Raw genomic sequence first — 10,977 nt, 5'->3', positions numbered from 1 at the left:
GCCGCCGTGGCTCCTCCAAGGCCTTTTCCTGATTATGATGTTTATTCTCATCCAGTCAAGACAGAGCAACATTAGCATGTGATTTACCGTGCATGGCCAATCGCAGATACCAGCACTCAACATCTGAAATTCAAGCAGCAGCTTCTTGCAGTAAAGTGGTCAGGATCAATCCGAAGATAAGAAGGACAGCCCTTCCTCTTTAGAAGGCAGTGGGGGTTCATATTCGAGGTCTGTCAGTCTTATCCTGCTGAGCACAATGCTCTGCATCGCTCCTAGGAATCAGTGTGAGCAATGACAGCCGCGCAGTATTAATACGTGCCCTGGTGCTGGCTTTAATTCCATTCTTTTGTTTAGATTTTTTTTGCTTGCAACCATCCGCTTCTCCTCTCGGGTTTCAAGCCTTTGTATATATCTGTCAAGCACGCTGTGCATTCAGGACAGGTTTTCATGCCAAGGCATTCTTTTACCTAATGAAAACAAGTGAATAAAACATAAGAGAAGTTCCTTTAAATTAAAAATAGAGAAACAAAACTGAAGAAAGCCAATAGCTGAAGGAGAACATCTATTTTCCCAGAAAAAAATCCTGCTGAATGGATGAATCTTTATATATTTCTTCTAATTTAGGAAGATGCTTATAATTATACCCTAATTAAATAAGGAGAAAGGATCACACGTGGCAGCAGAGAAATACATGCATGCATGATGAGTCAAGAAAATCCAAGTAAACTTCTGATAGCAAGACACATCCATGCAGAGTAGTGACTTTCCAAAACTGAAATTTTCTCCCAAGGGCCCCCAGTTTGTATTATTAATGCCATTTTTCTTAGCCTGCATTTTCACTTCCATCTGAGTGGGGGAGAAAAAAAAAAGGCAAAAACTCCAGGAAGCTAGAAAGGACTGAGCCATCTCCAAGCCATGAGCATCAGGTGCTTTCAAGCAACCTCCAAAGGTCAGCATGAGTGGCGCTCCTGGTGCAGCTCTGTGCCACAGGGCTCAGAGCTGAGATGCAGCTAACCTGGGGCCTCCAGTCCCTTTTTGTAGCAGCTGGGGAGATTTAAGCCCTGGTGAGGCTGCCTGCTAGGAGCTGATGTATGCCTGTGCTGAAGACTTGTGGGGAGTAGAGCCGTGAGGGTCACTCCAGTCGGTCCTTGTGCATGTGCACAGATGTGCTGCCATACCCTTAATGTTTGTTGCCGACTGGCTGTCCCTCTTCTCTGTTTAACATGAATATCCTGTAATTGGAGTGTTGAGGTGCTCGCTGCCATCCTGAAGCAGGAGGATACGCAGGAGGATCCAGAAGAAATCCATCTTTTCTGTAACGAATGTGTGCAGTTCAGGCCAGATAGGGCTGTTCAGATGTTTTATTCCTCCTTTTCATCTCCTTTGTGGAGGCTTTAGTGATACTAGAACACAGAGACTTCCTTTTAGGGCTTCAGACCCATCAAAGATGTGCCAGGTGCACTATGTGGGCAGGCTTTTTTTGATGCTTCTCCAAAATTTCCTCCGTATCATGTCGTATGGGAGCCTGGGGGCTGCTTTGGTTGGCTCTGAGAGGGATACAAAGAACCCATAAGCAGGAGGTTGCTGTGATGCTAACTCCTTCTTCAAGCTCTTTTTATGGCACTGGGCAGTAATTGCCACTGACTGTAAGCCATACGGCCTCTGGCATTTCCCTGCTGTTTGAAGATCTATAAATGAGATCTGTGGTACCCAAAGGCCCTGGGCTTTTTTGCCCCCAAGCTGCTGCTAGTGAAGGTTAGGATCCCTAAAGGTGCAATAGAGAACAGAAAAAGCCATCTATGCTAGCTGTCAGAAGAGAGGGGGCCAAGTCTGCCCATCACAGCGCACCCACCTCAATTCATCACCTCGGGTATCATCCTGATATTGATGTTTCCCCAGTGCTCCTCAGTTTCTGGGTGCATGCCCCCCTGCCCTGTTTATTCACCTTGCTAGTTGTCCCTTCCCCATAATCTAAAAAGGTACCTGTGGGTAGGGCTGTCCACATGGCAGGCTTCCCACTCCTCCTGCGGAGAATGCCATTTCCTCACTGACGAGCAACAGGAGATTTTAATGTTGTTTTGTTCTCTTCCCGAGAAAGATCTGAAAGTGAATGCATCACACATCTGTCCCACTGCTAAAGCTATCGATCAAACGCATAAAGATTGGATGCTTGCAGAGATCTGGAGAGCTCTGCATCTGTTTTCTAGGATCACACTTCCTTTCTTCTCAAATGCAAGATTTGCAATTCTTATCTGGGAACCCATTTTAGTATCTAATATTACTGGAGTCAAGATTAACACTTGGAATAACAGTTAGTATTGACCTCTTCCCTGTAGCTGTTTTGATCAGGCCTTTCAGGATTGTTTAACTCTCATCACTGGCTACATGTGATTTCCTGCTTCTATTTATATAAATCGGACTTTTATGTACAAAGAGAAAGCTCCATAATAGATCATAGTTGGAGTGATATTCCGGACCTACCTGAAAAAATACAGGAGTCATCTGTAGCCAGAAAGGCAAGTTAAGATCAGAATGTGTATATTTTTGATACATAACTAAATAAGATTTCCCATGGACTTGAACAAACCATTTCTAAATGCGCATTTCAGTAGGGAGCAGGCAGACTGGATGGCCTGACTCTTAGTCTGGAGTATTTTACATCTTCTATTCATCTACTCACTTATTCACACCAAGAATTGCTTAGGAAAGAATACTAGATAAAAAAAGTACTTCCCTGGAAAGCAAGATTTAAAAAATAGGTCCCACAAAAGTGATTCTCTGTAGATGTTCCAGAACATACTAAGCTAGCAATGTCTAGGATAAAAAATATAGCATTGATAGAAACCCTTCTTTGCAACTTTGACCAGGAGTCATAAGCTGTCCTTATGCATTTACCTGATGCTGGTAGCCAATGTGAAGCATGACCCCAGCCTGCCTGAAATTCTAATAACAGCCTGGAAGATCAGCTGACAAAATAACAAAGGGCTGGAGAACAGTGTGAGGCCTTCTCATATTTCCCTTGCACCTTGCTGTAAGTCCTCACTCTTCCTGCTTCACATCCAAGCTGCCTGCAGGAATGGGTCGTATGTAAGCAGTGCTGGGTCAGACCATCTTATGTGTCATTACATCTCAGTGCCAGTGAGCAGGACCTGCTGGGTGAATGGTGAGCCTCCAGCAAACACGCTGCTAATTCCAAAGTATTTCAGTCCATTTTGGGGAGCCAAGGGAATACCGATTTCTGATTGTGCTTACCTCTTAGAGAGAATCAGGCAATTCTCAGTGGCAGCTTTCCATTTCAATGGATGCTGAAAGAAATCTGTTTGGGGAATTGCCTTTCCTTATTTGTGCAAAAATCCTTTTATGCCATTAAGATGCTTTGCAAAAGGAAACAAGATCCAAGGGCTTGTTGAGGCACGGTCTGCACTACCCAGTAGAGTTAGTCTCATTAAAATGGACCTCGTCTCCTCGCTGCTCCTGCACATCCTGTCACTTTATCACAGATCATCTGACATGTCTAAAATGGAAAGCATGACGTAAAGCAGGAAAAGGAGCTTGAGATTAAAAAAAAAAAAAAAAAAGAAAGAAAGAAAAAGAAAAAAAAAGTTACAAAGACTTTAAAGAAATGGCTTTCAGGGAAATAGGCTCATATACAAACTTGTCTAGGCTTTGCCATGCCTTTGTCCTCATGATGACAGGGAACAAGGGGTGCTTAGGGCCACACGCAGCTTTTCACCCTCACCCAGGCTCTTCCAAGCACTGGGGACAGCTCAAGTCCCCATAGGAAAGCTATTCCTGCAAAACCCTGCAAAGGCCCCGCCTCACTTCTCCCACACAACCCAAAAAAAAGCCAAAACAGCCCAGAGGGGTTCATGGAATCATAGGATCAAGAATATCCTGGATTGGAAGAAACCCTAAAGGACTGAGAGATGCCCAACACAGGACCATCCAAAACCTCAAGCCCTATGTCTGTTCCATATGTCTGTTCCTTGAACTCCAGCTGCTCAGGGCCATGCCCCCTGCCCTGGGGAGTCTGTTCCATGCCCACCACCCTCTGGTGAAGAACCTTATCCTAATATTATGGCTCGTGGGAACTCTAAACCCTCCTGCAAGACCCTGTGCTGATGGTAGTGCTATCTGGGCTTTCCCTGGTGACACATGTGGATGGATACTCTCCTGGCATGCCTTCTCCACACACCCCATGGAGTATCCAGCAGGGACATTTGAGGCTTCCAGTGCCAACAGCAGCAGGCCTAAATGTTAGCTTGCCCTTGAATTTAGTGCAGCAGACTTGGTAGTGACATAAATGTCTGGATGAAATAAAACCAGAAGTCTCACTGAGTCTCCCGTGAACACACACCAGTGCAGGGGCCGCTTGCGCACAGGAGGTTTTAGGGTGGCAACCCCAGAGCCGGGTGTTCTTGGAAGTCATCAGGATCCTGTAAGTTGGGTGAGGACCGTGACAGAAAGCAATGAGCAGAAAATTACTGCGGGGAGGAGAGGAGGTGGAGAAAGCCCTGGAGGAGGGAAGTGGAGGTCGTTAGTACATGGGGCGGTCGCGTGGCCCCACTGAAGACCACGACAGAGGTGCCCCCGGGAAGCTTTCGGTAGGAGATGTAAATTCTCCTGTTGGTTCCTGTGGGATGGCAGGGAACTCTTTTATTGCTTCTTAAGCTGCATTTTCCACGGTTGGTTTTCCTTGGAGACGGCTTCTCTATGCAATTCTCTGTTGCCTGGACAAGAAGACCAAGGCAAATCTGAAGCCAGACTGTTACAATAGCTCTGCACATCACACCCCGTTCAGGAGTGGCAAGTGAAAAAAGGCCCAAGGATGGATGGGGAGAGAGACTGATATGGTAGAGGAGAGCATCCTGTGCTGGTGGGAAAGTCAGCAGATTGTTGACATAGACTGGCAGGGACAGGAGGGCAGATAGGGCAATGGAGGTGGTGGCTTGTCAAGAGGCTGTGGGACAAATCCTTTTGTGAATATTTATACATGCATATCTGTATGTTCAATTAGCTTTTGCACCAGTAGCACAGTTCTCGGGCAGGAAATCTCTTCCATTTAGCAGTGCAATGTGCTGCTGCATACCCCAATGAAGCATCAAACTGGGGAACTGAAATAGATCTGAGATAAAATAGCTATGGTCAGAGGGTGAGTGCTGAACTAAGAAAACCCACAGCCAAAACCTCATGGGGAAGTGCTGGGTTTGCTGCCATTCCTGCAGAGTACAGGTGACATTAGTTAATGAGTGAAAATGCCTGATGCATCATTAGAGGAAAAACAGATTGCAAGGAGGGATGCCGGCCCTGAGATGCCAGTGCTTTCAATTCCCAGCTGCAAACACCAGGTTTGTGAATGAGTCTGCTGCTACCAGGGCTACAATGGTGCAAAGCTCTCTGGGGAGTGGCATGGCACAAAGCTCCCTGAGCACTTGGGCTGGGGGCCATATGTCCATTAGAGGAAATCAGAAAGTCAAAGCGGATGCTGTATAATTTCCCTGTACTTGCATTAACTGTATTCCCAACACTCCCAGCATGGCTCACTTTAGTATAATAAAGCACTTTATTTCACCCCATCACAGCTAAGTGTTCTCATCAGATGGAGTATCACAGTGGCTGGAATTCGCTTTTCAAATAAGGAGGTGGTGCATCTTGCTGAGGCTTTGGTCTGTAGCTCCTGGAACGTTTTGATTATTTTGATTATTTTTAAAAGGCCATAACTTCCTGATGAACACTCCACTCCCAGTCACAGGGGAACTTCTAAATAGTTAAAATAATAATAATAAAAAAAAATTCTTTCATTTTTACTTTTTGGGCACTTGCTTGGGAAAAAATTTTGTCTAAAACGTGATCTGCCAATCCACTTGTTTTGCTGCATGGTGAATTGTTTCTTTCCAAGCACCAGGACTGTTTTCCTTGTGGTAACTGTACTGCATAAACTCTTTGGAGCTCCCATGTTCAAGAGAACTGGTGATGTGTGGGCTCTGCCTTCTGAACCTGGAGCAGCTCTCTGCAGGGTGGGTGAGCAGGGCTGAACCAGGCTCTTCCCAGAGATGCTGCTTTGTGTGTCAAGAGGCACTGGATAGGCCAAGAGGTGCTGGGTTTGACTGATGTGATCCCAAGGTCCCTCCCAACCCAGATTGCTCTGTGAATCTGCAGTCAGCACAGGGAACAAGGGGAGTAGAATGGCAGCACTGGCAATTTGGCAAACTCTCCACATTCACTTGGTGCCAGAACCAGCCAAGACCAAGTGAGATCCTCAGACCATGGACAACCTCTGCTCGCCCAGCAGGTAAGAGCGTCCTTTCTCTGTATTTTGAAACCTGGGACAGGATGAGATGGCTTTCCCTGTCTCTGACCTCCAGCATTCTGTATATGTGGGTACTTCAGTGTGCCCTGTGAAGCCGAGTTTGACAGCTTTCAGTGTTCACTGGCCAGAAAGCCTTGAAGTGAGTCAAAGAGTCTGCTGAGGTCTGCCTGGATGGGGAGGGCTGAGAGCACAATTAATACAGGAGTTCATTTCACTATCAGAAATTTCTACTCATCTTTTAGACTTTGAAGTCCTATTAGCATATTGGGCTTTTCTTTTGTGCCTGTAAAAGCATCAAAACTGTATACGGACACTGGCTGGTGTCATAACACAATTCCACTGATAAGCAAGGCCACCTTAAGCCCTGCTGAAACTTAAATGCCAGGCTGTTACTGTGGTGTGTTTACTCTCACTTTTAGCTGCATTGTGCTGTTTGGCTTCCTAAATCTCAGCAGGGAAAGGACAGCTTAGCTCCCTTGAAGGCTGAGCGGCTCTGAAATGATGGCTGTTGCTGTGGGGGAAGGGGCTGCACTCAGTGCAACATGATTTGTAGGACCCTCTATAAATCATTTACCAGCATGCCTTCACGGCAAGCCACAGGCTTGCAATTTGTGGTGCTTTAAGGAATGGAAGCAATAACAACACGGAAAGGACGGGACAAAAAAACATGAAAACAACCAATGAATGAAGAGACGGACACCTAGAAAACCATCGCCTACCACAGTGACAGCCTTGATTTAAGTCGGAAAGACGATCTCTGACAGCATTTTAATGGGCAAGTGCCTCCTGTGCAGCCACACAGACTGCTGCATGGGGAGGGGGCTTGGCCAGCTGCAGGGAGTGCCGCAACTGCCATCCCAGCGTCTCCCACTTAAAGCCCATCATAAATCACCCTGCGTGCTCATGAAGCAAGGATTTGAGCCTGCAAATCTGATTGGAAGGACAAGGGGTTGGGAAGGGGAGGGCAACACCGTGTGCTGCTGCCACCAGTGTGCGGTCGCGGACAACACCGCAGCAGCCGCTGGGGACCTGGGCGTTAATTCCTACTGCTGGAGCTGCCTCCTGGCACCATTCCTGTGCCAAATGGAAGTGCTGACAGGGGTTTCTAAGTGATAATTAATGTCAGTCAGCATTATTGTGAATAGAAGCCCTGTCTCAAAAAATACTTCTCTGTCTGAGGATGGATCTGGTGCGACGGCTCACCTCCTCCCACTGCCAGGTGCAGCGCTTGGTGCCCTGCAGCACGGTGATTAAGAAATGAGCACTCTGCAATATCAGTAAATATTGCATTAGATGGATGAAGAACTGATTTCATGAGATATTTCTGAGTGGGACTTAAACAGAGATATTTCTAGCAGTGACTGGGACAGTGAAAGCATTTTCCATCTGAGACTACCGATGGAATAACTTCACCAATTTGCTGATGGGGCAAGTCAAAAAGGGGCTGTCACAGGGCCAGGGCTGGGAGTACAACACTGATGGAGTCAAGGACTTCCTTTTTTCCCATTTAATTTCCTGAAGGAACATGGATGGGGAAGATAAGCTCGCCCCAAAAAATTGCACCCAAGTACCAACAGGTGTAAAGGCTGAGGGCAGCAGGACAGCCCTGTGGTAACTGCACAGGGACAAGCATCTGAACTCAGATTGCCAGGAGGAAGCCAAGCTAAAAAGAGGTGAAATAATCTCTGTATACAAGGAAGGGAATGCGGGTAGATTTAAGCACAGGCTTTTTAGGCTGCCTGCAGTCTAGATGAGGCCAGTTCCTGACAACGCGCACAGCTCCAGGTTCATCTTTTTTAATAAGGGTGTAACAAAATTGGTGACTGCACAGAAAAAAGCTGCAGCAAGTGCCACGAAAATGATTTAAGAGCTGAAGAAAGTGCTTTAGAGTGAGAAACATAAAGAGCACAATCTGTTTAGCTTATCAAAAAGACGACCGAGAGGTGGCTTGATTACAATGTACCATTACCTTCACGGAAAGGAAACAGAGGGAACTGTGAAGCTCTTTAATGTGGTAGATAACAAGAACCATTAGCTGGGAGCTCAAGACAGACAAATCCGAGGTGGTAGGAATACATTTTTAAGAAGACGGGGGAAAAGCTGCAAAAAAACTATAGATGGAGGTAATGAATCCTCCGCCTCTGGGCCCCAGAAGTCGCATTTTGTCAAACACATCATTGCCATCACCCTCGTTTTCATTAAAGCCATCCTTTAGCAATCCTAATGGCTGAACAGACACGTGGCAGTGAAGGGAAGGGAAAAACAGATGGGCCCAGAAGTTCTTCCCCAGAATATTTTGAAATATTCCATAATTACAGCAGATTTTCCATAATTTAAGGGAGTAGTTTGCACAAAACCTCTGATCCATACTCTTCAAAGTAAACTTCTACTAGACATGAATGTCTTCCTTTCTGCTCCTTAGAGAAAAGCTGGCAGAAACGCACTGGTGTTTATCAGACTTTGCCAGAGCTGCAGCTGTTGATGGCAGGCACCAAGATGTGGAGATGCCCAAGGAAGGCACTCATGGGCAGCAGGCAGTAACAGCAGGTATCCAGCCAAGAGCAGCTGAGCTACAAGCACAGTGACAGCTACTTCAATCACCACCTGCACAGACCTTAGCATGGGAAAGGCTCCAGGGAACGTTTTCTTTTCCATTCATGCCAACATTGATACTACAGGTTTGGCCTTCCTTGTTCAGTTCTGTGAGGTCAGTGCTTGTTGGATATGGGTTTCTCTTCTGAAGAGTGGATGCCCATGGTTCAGTATGAATTCAGCTGTGTAAGCACTGAAATAACACCTGGAGATTGTTTGTAGGAATCAGCATTCAGTGGATTAAATAAGAGCTGTAGGCAATGGCTACACTGACTTCCATTAGAGTGCCTACCTACACTAATGATGCTAGTGGCTGAAGACACTGCCTAACTTGCCATAGCTGTTCTTGATCTCTGTTTCTCAGAGGAGTAGAGAAAGCAATAAAAGCTGATACTGGTGTGGAACTGCAATGTCCCTGTGGTGGCAATGCTCAGGGAACAAGTGAAATGGAGTTGAGAGCTGCTGGCCACTCCACCACAGCAGCTTTCTAGGCAAGCTCAGGTTTTGCACCATTTTCAGAATGATTATGGAATTTATTCCAAAGGTATAGCAGGAGCCACAGAACTCTGAGTGAGAAAAACAGGGGAAAGTCAAATTGTAACATAAACAGCCAGGGAAGAGACTGAGAGCGATACTGGAGCAACAAATGTGCACAGGCATGCCCTGCCTGGGGTCTATGGCAAGGATGAGCATTCAAGACTGAGGCACTTGACTTGCTGCTCAGATTCCTGCAGCCAGCTTGAGCTGCTGACATCACTACAGATTGGCTATGCCCATGCTAATTTGAATTGATTTCTCACTGCAGCATGAAGCCCTCCCTCCCTGCAAGAGGAGGCACGGTAGCAAGAGTCACCTTTGTAAGCAGGAAAAGTGCCTCAAATCTGCAAGCAATATCATTTGCTCAGCTATCAGCGTTCCCCATCAATAATGAAACTAAAAACGTAGCTTAATAGGCAGCAAAGCTACAGCAGCTGGTGGAGCTGCACAAATCCGGCACTCTTGCTGCTGAGTTTATTGGACATTTTATAGTCCTGGGAACTAAAGATAATGCATCCTGTTCCCATATGCTGCATCAACATGAGCTGGGACTCTGTCATGCCATTGATCTATGAGGCAGCAGTGAATAAGACCCAGACACAAATACTAAAATGAATCAATCCTAAGCTGTTAAAGAGACACCATGAAGCACTTTCCAGTTTTCTGTTCTTGCTTTCTAATCTCCATCTTGTGAAATACTCTCCCAAGGGCTCTGAAATACAACAGTTTGCAGGAGACTTTGGGATCGGGTTAAGAGGAATTGCCCCTGTGGACTGGAGAACAGAGCCGAAATTTAGAGTTCGTCACCCTTAGCAGCACTTGTGAGCTCCACCCACCCATTGTGCAGCCAAAGCCTTTTTGGGGTTCCTCCTGTTTTAACAAGTGCTGTGTGGTTACGCTTATACAGGTTCCCAATGCAATATCCTCTCCAGGGTTCACAAAGTTATTCTCCTCGAGTGAGTGGAAAACAAACCTTGATTTATTTCCAAGTGCAGAAAACTGTAAGTAGCTACAGGCCAGAGAATAACTTCTGCAGTCTGTAGTCTAAACCTGACCAATAGCAAGTATTTCTCAGGTGCTCACACTCACTACCTTAGAAACTATGACCTCTTCTGGTTTTAGTAGATGAAGGTACTGTGGTTGCCGCAGTCTCAAATCAATTTATATTGAATCTACACCTGGTGTGCTCTATTTTAGCCATTTAAAATACATCATACTCTATACTAACAAATCATTTTAAAGCAAGCATGCAAGGAAAAAAAAAAGCCTTTAAAATAGCAGCCACTATGCTGGCAACTGTGAACATAAAACAAAGACAAGAGAGAAATGCCATGAAATAAAATCAAAGCAAGCAGAGGCTGCCGAGCTGCATCCACAAAATGGAAGTTTCACCAGGACATTATGGGATGAAATAGTTTGGAGTCACTCCTCAAATTATGAAAAGCAAAGACAATCGTCTCGCTTATCCTGATTATGGATTCCAAGTGGATCTGATGACAGCCTCAGGCACTTTCACGGCTCTGCATACCCAAAATCTC

The 10,977-nt window shown here is 45.8% G+C and overlaps 1 protein-coding gene across 8 annotated transcripts in view; it reads right to left on the bottom strand.

Annotated features, from left to right (window-relative positions):
* CXXC4 (CXXC finger protein 4) overlaps positions 1-10,977 on the bottom strand; it is a 92,857-nt gene that overhangs the window by 19,199 nt on the left and 62,681 nt on the right. For 7 of the 8 annotated variants that reach the window (XR_014945810.1, XR_014945812.1, XR_014945816.1 and 4 more), the window contains exons 4-5: positions 1,984-2,100; positions 88-467 (exon numbers count right to left, since the gene is read on the bottom strand). The gene's annotated coding sequence lies outside the window, so the exon portion shown is untranslated. Of the gene's footprint in view, positions 1-87; positions 468-1,064; positions 1,548-1,983; positions 2,101-10,977 lie in introns of those variants that run through there. The other variant, XR_014945817.1, reaches the window with a different exon arrangement.

The sequence above is a fragment of the Coturnix japonica genome, chromosome 4, assembly GCF_054131305.1.
Source record: "Coturnix japonica strain WE chromosome 4, WE-NBRP24, whole genome shotgun sequence".
Taxonomy (NCBI): Eukaryota; Metazoa; Chordata; class Aves; order Galliformes; family Phasianidae; genus Coturnix; species Coturnix japonica.
The sequence above is the reverse complement of the archived record's forward strand: the minus strand, read 5'-3'. Positions and strand labels throughout refer to the sequence as shown.